The sequence below is a fragment of the Lacerta agilis genome, chromosome Z (assembly GCF_009819535.1).
Source record: "Lacerta agilis isolate rLacAgi1 chromosome Z, rLacAgi1.pri, whole genome shotgun sequence".
Lineage (NCBI taxonomy): Eukaryota > Metazoa > Chordata > Lepidosauria > Squamata > Lacertidae > Lacerta > Lacerta agilis.
Genome location: NC_046331.1, coordinates 25,752,160 through 25,762,416, shown reverse-complemented (window position 1 = coordinate 25,762,416; position 10,257 = coordinate 25,752,160).

The window sequence follows — 10,257 nt, the reverse complement described above, 5'->3', positions numbered from 1 at the left end:
TTTTCATTTTCAGGTAAGAAAGCTTATGTTTATTAAAGGAAGTACATTCTTGATAGGAAATAACTTCTGTAGTCCTAGCTATCTAGTTGGAGAAACAAAGAAGCCATGCTCGCCCCTTGGTTGTCAGAAGATAAACCCAAAATTACCTCTTGCCCCAAGGTTCAGAGAAAGTTTGTGAGGAGAAGCAGGAAGTTGTAAGCAGGATCCAACCCAAGACATAGCTGTCTAAACATCAAAGAGACAGAGAAATGTCAGCATAGGGATAAAATTACAGTGGTGCCTCGCAAGACGAAATTATTCGTTCTGCGAGTTCTGTCGTCTAGCGAAAATTTCGTCTTGCGAAGCACCAACGGGGGAAGCGCGGTTTGACGGGGGGGAAAACGCGAAAACTTTTCGTCTTGTGAGTCGCGCCCATAGGAAAATTCGTCTTGCAAGTCACCCTTTCGTCTAGTGAGTTTTTCGTCTAGCGAGGCATTCGTCTAGTGGGGTACCACTGTACAGGGGTAGCCTGGGAAGGTGCAGGTCTCTCTGTCTGCCTTAACCCCAGCTAAGAGACCCTGAATTGACCCGACTCATACTGTAGACATTTGCAGAGCTGAAGCAGCAGCAGCAGCAGCAGCAGCAGCAGCAGCAGTGCAGCACTTGCAACAGCTCACAGCTGCAGAAAGGCAAGTGCATGCAGTAGCAAAGCCTCAGGAGGACAGAGAAAAACACAAACGTGTCCTGCAAAACCCTCTGCACAATGTGTGTCTCCACCCAGTCATTTCCAGAAAGGGTTGCAAGGATTTGTCAGTATTGAATTCAGTCCTCCATATTTCTGCTGCAGTTTCTGCATTTTATTTTTTTAAAATCCTCATGAAAACACTTCAGCATTTTTGTGGGCATATCTCCTAATAAACACATTTTTTGCAAAAAAAAAATTCCCCATATATAATCCATTCTTTCAGGCTATGTGCACTAATATGTTTATTTTTATGAACACTTTCCTCTAATATAGGCATTTTTGTAAGCATTGTTTGTTTAGTTGGCATAGCAAAATTTGGATAAGTGTAGATTTTGAATGGTACACGTGTTTGGTTAGCATATTGTTTCAGAATGTGTGAATTTGCTAGATTCAGCTTTAAATGCACTCTGAATCAAATTCCTCCCCCATCCTTTGGCTTGATCTATTTTACCAGGGCTGACCCACCTATGAGGCAAGGCTGTAAGGTAACCACCTCAGGCAGGGGGATCCACAGGAGCAGCGGATCTGGCCTCCAAGGAATCAATTGCCCACTGTTGCCACCACCATGGTTGTTTTCAGGGACTGCGCAGACGAGGAATGGTGGAGACTGCCTCCCCATCCTGACCCTTCCAGGGAGGAGGAAGAGTAAGACAGTATAGATTTACAACAGGGGTTTGAGGGAGGTAGCAGCTCAGAGGCAGATGAGGGGGAAATCCAGGAAATCATGGGAGAGCCAGAACAACACCCAGATGACCCATTGTCATTAGAAAGCATTCCAGGCCCTCCATCTCCCAGAACCTGGCAAGTCTTAAAAGTAGGAGAGCAAAGAGCTCAAAGACAGAGGGCATGTAGCTGTACCCACAGAAGTGACAAATGAGGAAGTGGGAGAGATGAGGGGTAAAGATTCACTCAGGACAATGTCATTATCCAAGAGGCTGGGTTCTATAGCCTCTCTCTGTAAAGATTGAAATAAAAAAGGATGGTAAGAAACTTTCCCCTGTCTTTATACTTTCCTGGGCAACCAGGTGGAAGCCGTTGACAGCATCCTGACAGTGGCAGTGACAGCTGCAGAACCCTCCTAAGAGGTCAGCGGCCCTACCCCATGATGCCTCTACAGTAGCAAATAGGAGGCGCTGTTGGTCTTCTACCTCTAGGGAGGAAATGGCGGGGGCTTCCCTCTGGGTTCTCCTGATCTCTGCACGTGCCCAGGTGATTCAGAGTGCACCCATTCCTCCATCCCCAGCAACAGCCTTTGATTCCCACATCATGTATTGAGTGAGGTTGGTTTGATTCCCCCTCTTGTTCCTAGTGTTGATCTTTATTCCCCCCTTGTTCCTGATGTAGATCTTCACTCACAGCTTCTTCCATGTGAGGGGTGCCATTTTGCATTTTGTGGTTCACTTCAGGTGGCAAAATGTATTGGGCTGGTTCTCTCTCTCTCTCTCTCTCTCTCTCTCTCTCTCTCTCTCTCTCTCTCTCACACACACACACACACACACACACACACCACCCCAAAGGAGTATCCAGTATTTTCTACTTGCTCCTGGGATGCCCTTTGAGCGACCATAGGTTTGCAGCATAAGGAGAAATAGAGAGGAACCTCTATGAAGGTCAATAAAGGCAACTTCTGCTAACCTATAAGCAGATAGACGCAGGACTGTGATGTAAATCATCTGGCCAGTCAAGAACAAGAAAAGCCATTCCGGTTAATTGTTTGCAATTTTATGTCTTAAAAATGAAATATTCAAAGTACTTTGTCTTTCAAATGTCAACACATTATATAGTAACTTTTACTATTTACAGCAGGGTTGTTGTAATGGTCTTGTAGAAAATACATGCTTCTGGTCTGAAAACCAGAGCAAAATGCAACAAACCATTTCACTGCAGCCATTGAACATAAAACCTGTACAGTTATCCAGCCAGTGTTCAGAGCAGGAATACAAAAAAAAGGAACTCTATTGTTCCCTAGCAACAAAGTTCAAGCCGTTATACTACAATTTCAGTAAGTTTAGAAGTGTTGTTGTTAGATAGGAATGGAAAATCTTGGCATACATTGTAAACATCATTACAATTCATGAGAAAGCAAAACCAAAGGAAAAAGACTAGTAATTGACAAAACACTGTATGCTAGGCTTCTCTTTTTTTGTTTATAGACACCTTGTTTATGAAGTTTCAATGTTCTGTCATGGTTCATCATCATACATGTGAAATATTGTCAAAGACCTACAGATATACTAATGTTTATTAAGAGGCTAAAGTTCACCACTAAATCTAAGAAAAGATTGTAACTGGCAAACACATTCTCTTGGACAGATAATGTAAAATGGCAAAGGCCAAGAAAATCCCACAACAAAATTGAACTTGAGGACACCCAGTTTCTGTTAAGGTCTCTATAAGCCAGCATTTGGAAGGGCAATAAGTAGGACTGCAGACCACAGAACACATAAAATCTAACACATTTTGTCATTGTGTGCTAAAAATTGGCTCCAGCTCTTTTGTTTCTCTCTGCTTCTGGTTATTTTACTATTTCTCCATTACAACCCCCCTTCGTACAGCGGCCAACATTATACCTTGAGCATAATTGATGGGAAAAGTGGGATACATTTTTTTAAAACACCCTTTTCAAATGCTGTTGCCCTCTCTCGTCTGAAGGGCAGCAGATTACTGAAGGCATGATAATATTCTGCCTCTTTAAACAAAAAACAGCCTTGCTCACCAAAGCCCTAGGTTTCAGTCATATCTTAACATGATATGATGGGAAGCACTCTGCACTTTCTAGTAAGGTTTGAACCATCAACAGGAGATGAACACAAGGCTGTATGTTCTTTAGTTTGCATTACCAATGCTTTGTGTATGCAGATAACTTTGCAGACTGACCAGTGTTCTAATTTGCCAAATGGTGACAGAATTACTAGTTTTCACTGTCATTAAAAGACAGAATTTAGTTCTGCTGGTAGTGACATTGCTCTGGTGGAATGGTTTAGAAATGTCCGGAGGACCATGTTCCAGATGAAATACAATAGCACGAAGAGGAGGCAAGTCAAGGGTTTCAGCTAGATCACCAGGGTTCTTCCTTACATTGCTAGTCTCTTGTGATGTTGAGGTGACCCGTGTGTGTCTCAAAGGGCAAGGCTGCTGCTGGCATAGGTGTGCAGAGAGGAAGATGATTCATGCTAAACTCAATCTACTAGGGCATAGCTCAGCCTAGAGTTTTCTTGACTTGCCTCCTGCAAGCCTGTGGAACACTGAAACACACACCTAGAGGAGACTCGCCCTGTAGCAGCACAGAGGTAAGTAACCTGTGGCCCTTCAGCTTTTGCTAGGCTCCATCATCCCTTATCATTGGGCATGCTGCTGGCTTTGACTGGCAGGCAAAATCTGGAGGGCTGCAGGCTCTCTCTACTCCTCATCTATGTACTAAGAATGACATGCCAGTTGTCTTAAATCCAGATCATTGGCCAGCTTGGCCAATGGTCAAGGTTGCTGAGAACTGTAGTCCTAAAAGTTGTGTGGACCTGAGATTGAAGAACACTGATCTAGTCTACAATCTCCAGACTCTACCGCCTCATCCCATCCTCATTCTGCTGAAGGCATCAACCAGATCTGGGAGCCAACAGGCTGCAATGTAATAGAAGATGTTCTCTCTCTTTCTCCACCCACTCCAACCCCTTTATCACAGCAGTTTTATATTTCTATGCAAACTTTTAAAAGCACAGGCATCTTACTAGAAAAAGAGACGACGACAACAATGTGTGAATTTAGTTGCTAGTTGAACCACTCCCAACTAATCTTTTCTGCTTCCAATCTCATGTCTCCTCCACTGACCATTGTTTCCTCAAGGCTCTAATTCAACCCACTTCCCCCACTGCCTGCCTCTCATGTCCTTCAGCTACCCTGAAGGACTATGAATCACCATTGGGCACTCTTGTTTCTCTGCCCTCCCTGGCTTCCAGCCCATATCAACCTTCTGCTCTTTCAACCCAGTATGAGCTTTACATTCCACCCCTAGGGTTGGTGAGATTTCAGGTTCACTCTGGATTTGGGCGTGAGCTTTCTCATATCATCATCTTAATAGTCATATATGGTGTTATGTTTTTTAATTATTTGTGTATATGGTTAATTAATACTTTGCAATTAAAAAAGTAGATTAAGGTGAGGTAAGGGAGTGGAAAGGAGCAGGATCTAGCACTCTGCGCCCACATTTCCCCGTTCTATAGTAACCCCATTATACTTTATATATGACCATTCATAAGTGCACATGGCTGCCGTCATCTTCTCTAACTGAATTTTAGACTTCATTCCATTGCTGATTTGCCACACTTTCCACACTGGGGGCCTCAGGGGCCCACTCTTCATTCAGGGCTCGTCCATACATCCACTTGTTCCATGCTTTTAGGCATGGATCAGAGATGTTTCCCATTTGCCCCTCTGCTTTCCCCAGGGGAACAAATATCAGTCTGCAGTCTGCAGAAAACTCTCCCATGCCCATGCCCAAAGCACAGGACAAGTGGAAGTGCGGACAAGACCTCTGTCTCATTCTTTTGCTGACTACTACCTGAGAGCTAGTGTTCCATTTCAGTGACACCCTAGCTGCCCTCTCCAGGGTTTCGGATTGGAACTGGAGCTTCTGCATGCAAAGCAGATGCTCTACCACTGAGCTATGACCTTTCCCTTAAAACAATTAAGTCTCAGTTACAACTACAGGAGTGCACTGTTAAGCTCTTGCTCTCCAAGTACCTGCCTCTGCAGCCATACTAAGGTCAGTTCAAGATGATCTGTTTATTGGGTGTTCATCCTCATTTGCACAAAGTTTTCAAGGAGGTTATACAATGTCTGCTGTTTACTGAGTGCTTGTGAGGTTATATGATGTTGCATCAAGCAAATGTCATCACACACATTTCAACTGCTCCCCCCTCAAAAAGATAATGATGATCTTCCGGCGGCGACGCCATCGCCGGGTGGTCGAAGGCTGCTTCGGGTCCGAAGCGCCTTGTCCATCCCGGGGGTTAGGAGCCGCGCTACCGCAGCGCGCGGCTCCGGTTGGGGTGCGGGAAGAGCGTCCCGCACCCTGGGCTCCCCGGCTGCGCCCGCGGAGGCTCCGAACCCTTCCCCTGCCCCCCTGTAAAGGGGGAGTGGGGGTGAAGGGACAACGGAGCCGGGCTTACGGGGATATGCCCCAACCGGGATGCAAATGCGGCGGCAGAGCCCGCGGTGAGCGTCTAAGTTCTACCTGTGAAGAATGGAGCTAAAGGAACCCGGTGGTCGTGAGTAAATAATCTTGGCAGAAATCGTGTTTTTGGAACGATCCGGGGGGAAGGAGAAAGGCAGCCTGCCTCCCTCCCTTCGAGCCTAAGAAATTAACCAATTTGAGGGATTGCTGCCACAGAACTGGTTATAAAGTATTTAAAATCGATACATGAGACTGGCAAACTTTTTTCTTGGGAAGCTAACTAGCGGAAAATATCTCTATTTAAAGTTGCGGTGTCTGCGCTCCAGCTTAGGAAAATGGCGACGAACAAAGAGACAGGAGAAGAAATATGATACCCACTTCCTCCTCCTCTGCCAGTATGCTGGGTTTCGTCCTTGAACTGGTATTGAACTCTGGACTAACAGATGAACAAAGGCTCACTGCCTTGAAGGTGGAACTACTTTACAGAAAAGTTAAAGTCTTGTGTGGGGGTCTGAAATGGAACCAACTGCCCACAGAGGAGGCTAACAAAACTTTTGACACTTTGGAAGAAAATCTTGTCAAAGAGCTGAGAGGATGGATGGAAAGATGGAAAGAAATGAGTGAGCTACTTCGGAGAAGAAATTCGCTTGTTGGGGGTGGCAGCCCCAAGGCGATGTCAAGATTTGCTATATCCAGTCCCCGAGGTGTGAGCTCGGGGGCCAGGGACAGAGAATTAAGGTATTTACAAGAAGAAAAGGAATGCTACAAAGAACCGGAGAAGCTGAGAGAGGGAGAGTTGGACACCTCGGAGCTCGTGGCAAGGAGAGCTTTGGACTATGCCTGGATCTGTGGACGTTTGGAGAGGGAAGATGCATGGAAGTTCAGTGCTGATGCCATCAGGAGAAGAAGAATGGACAGAGGGGGTGTGGGGTGATGTATTAAGCAAAATCTAAAAGTAATCTGTTATGGTACTTTGAAATTGGAGGGTGAACACTGTCAACAATAGTTTGTTTTATTATCTGTTTGAACATGAAAAGAGATATTTTAAGTTTTTATGTTATTAGCAGCAGTTCAAAGGACAGAAGAGATAGATTTGATGAGGATGATCTGTGAGGATTTATGAGGATGTAGTATAAATAAAGTCGATTTAAGTGGTTTAAGTTTATAGATTAAGACGATTAAGATTAAGATGAAGATTAAGATGAATGTTTTTCTTTATATATATAATTAAGTTTAATTTTTTAAATGAAGAGGTTAAAAAGTAGATTATGGATATAAACTCGAAGGTGAAAAGGCAGGGGAAGTCAACTGTCAAGATTGGAAAAAGAAATTTTTTTTTTTTTGAGATGTCTAATTAAGAAGGAAAATCATGGCAATTTTTGTATTAGATGTGTAATTGTATTTGTTTAGTATGTGTATAAATGTAGGTGTGGTTAAGGTTGTATGTGGTTATAAGTAAAAATGTCAATAAATTCTTATAAAAAAAAACAAAAAGATAATGATGATGATGATGATTTTGCAGGGAGCAGGTTTCTTGTGCTTGAGTGCTAAATCTACTTTAATTGTGCAACCTGAATTTGCTGGTTGAATGTCACCTGCAAAACACTGACTGTCTGGAAGCAGCCTCTGCTTTTCAGTGTGAGTTGCCTCCCCCTACTTTTATTTCACTTCCTTTTGTTATAATGTCAGGCAGCCTCCCTACAGCATTTCCGACTCTCTGTCCCACTTCCTATACATTCTGTTGCCCTGAGGCCCTTTGTAGTTTCCCCACAGTTGCCACCCCTTTCCAGTATCTTCTGCCCTCTTTGTTTTCCCTGTCTTCTGCTTCACACCCGTGTCCCTATTTCAGTGTATTCCCTCCCCTTCTCTTCAGCCATTCTGCCCTTCAAGACCCCTATTTCTGAGGCGGTCTTTCTTCAACTAGTTCTCATCTCACTCTCTTTTGTTCTGCCCATTATGCTCTTCCAGTCCTTAAGATGATGTGAGGACAGACAAAACTGGAGGTTTGCGAATATTTCATACCTGAGAACTCCCTTCAGCAGATTGAATGTTTGCTAATATTCCAAGGCATCACAATAGTTCAGCCAATAGTAGTCAGAGGCTTCGCCACCACTGTAAGAACACAAAATCTTCTAGCACCTCCCAATGTAGACTGTTTATTTAATTGCTCATTAGAAAGTGATTTGTGATTTCCCCCCCTTCTATTTTTTTTTAAATATGGGGGGTGGGAGTAGGGAGATAAAATTGGCCAAGTGACTGAATACTTGTCTGATATCCAACCTACCTTCACTGAAGCATGCCTAAAAGGGCCAGTAGGTCTGCTTTTAGCAAGGTTATGCAGGAAGGCATAATAGCAGAATGTGTTTGTAAGGAGAATGTGGTTTAAAGTAGAATGTAAGTCAGGTGAAGCAACACATTCTGTACATTTTATTCTATGTATATCCTCAATCCACTTCTCCTAGAAATGGCTTGTATGAGCTTTCTGGCAATTGCACTTTCTTTACAGAGGCTGCTCACCACTTGCAGAATGGCAAAATGTCAGTAACTCATCCACATTTCCTTTTGTGCCACATTTCTAGGCACAGGTACAGGCTTTCCAGTCTGTGTCTGAGCAGGTTTTCCCTTTTGTCCCACCACTTTCCCATGGAAAACCTATGTTTTACTGCTGAATCACAGCAAACAGCAATGGGGTTTTCCACAAACTGCCATTTGTTCTGATTCAGCAGTAAAGTGCGGGTTTTCCGGGGGGGGGGGGGGAAGCGGTGGAACAAAAAGCAAAACAAAAAAATCACTGAGACACGGACCTGGAAAGCCTAGAAAGCACAGACTAAACGTAAGTGTGGATGAGCCTTAAGCCAGAATGATTCTTTGGATCAGGGTTTCCCAAACTTGGGTCTCCAGCTTGTTTTGCACTACAACTCCCATCATCCCTAGCTAACAGGACCAGTTGTCAGAGATGATGGGAATTGTAGTCAACAGAAGACCTAAGTTTGGGAAACCCTGCTTTAGACTGCATTAACTAGGCCAGGGATAGGGACCTTTTTCAGTGTAAGGACCTCACTTAATTCTGAGCAACCTTTCAGGGACCATATGTCAATGGTGGGTTAGGCTGGAGGCAAAAAATAAATAAATGGACAGGGCAATTAATACAAATTTGTATCTTTGTAGGGCAGTAGTTTCTGCACACTCCTCTCTATCCAGGTGAGCAAGTGACATGATCAGTTTTCAAGGATACATCCCAGCCAGGCAAAAACACTCAAGGAGGGTGTGAAGTAAGGCTGGTGAGGATGATAACCTGGGGTTATAAGGGCTCAATGGATATAAGAGAGATGCTTGGAGGGCTGCATTTGGCCACTTGGGCCTGAGGTTCACCACTGCTGGTCTGCATTCTATATAACCATATCCTTCTCAAGATTTCAAAAAAGCTACAGTCTGGAAGCACCCAAAACATGTTGCTTTAAAGTGAAATCTATTCAGATGTTCTGCACAATCACCATTCATTCCTATGCACGGGATTTGCACAGAAGCTGAGCTTGGAGGGCTGCGTCCTTGACCTCAAAGTGGTAAAAATAACAGTTTTTTTCCTGAATTTCAGAAGCAAACATGATAAAAACATTTCTATATACCACCATCCTCTGGTGGCATGATTATTTAATTCTTTTTCTAATCCACATTTTATATCAAACAATACCTATAAACACACCTAGGAAATTCTGTTCATTCATTGGTAAACGCCAAAGAGGGAAAGAAAAGTATTCCATTTCATTTTATGAGCTTTTGGCATAATAACAAAAATGACAACATTCAAGGCAGCATTAAAACCCATCCATGGTTGGTAATATAAAGTGCATTTCCTGCATATAATACAAATATATCTATATGGAACTCAAGGCACACACTAACGTCATACGTATTACATACTAGAAATGCACAATTTCAAGCTAATAACTATTTAAGAAGAGTTTCAAAACATTTTCTTCCCTTCTGGGTATTTTAAAGCATTTTGTTTTAAAAGGTACATCAATTCACGAGCCTCAAATGATAGAACTGCTTAAAACATTGCTAGTGTTGACATCTTAGATCAGTGCTAAAATATATCACCATGTGTGCACTTCTTACATAAAGCCCAGAAATTATTTCTGTGAATTAAAAAGTGCTTGTCCATTTTAGCCTGGTGTGTGGAGGTACTAAAATTCTCCACAATTTCATGGGGAATGACCCCCAAGTCAGAGCTAGCAATACAAGAACAAGGTACAATACTAATTATTTTGTCTGATCTCATTAATTGGATCCAATGGTGTACAGTATTTTATACCATAAAAGAATCTAAAGGAGAGTGAATTTTCCTCTGAGGCACCCTCCC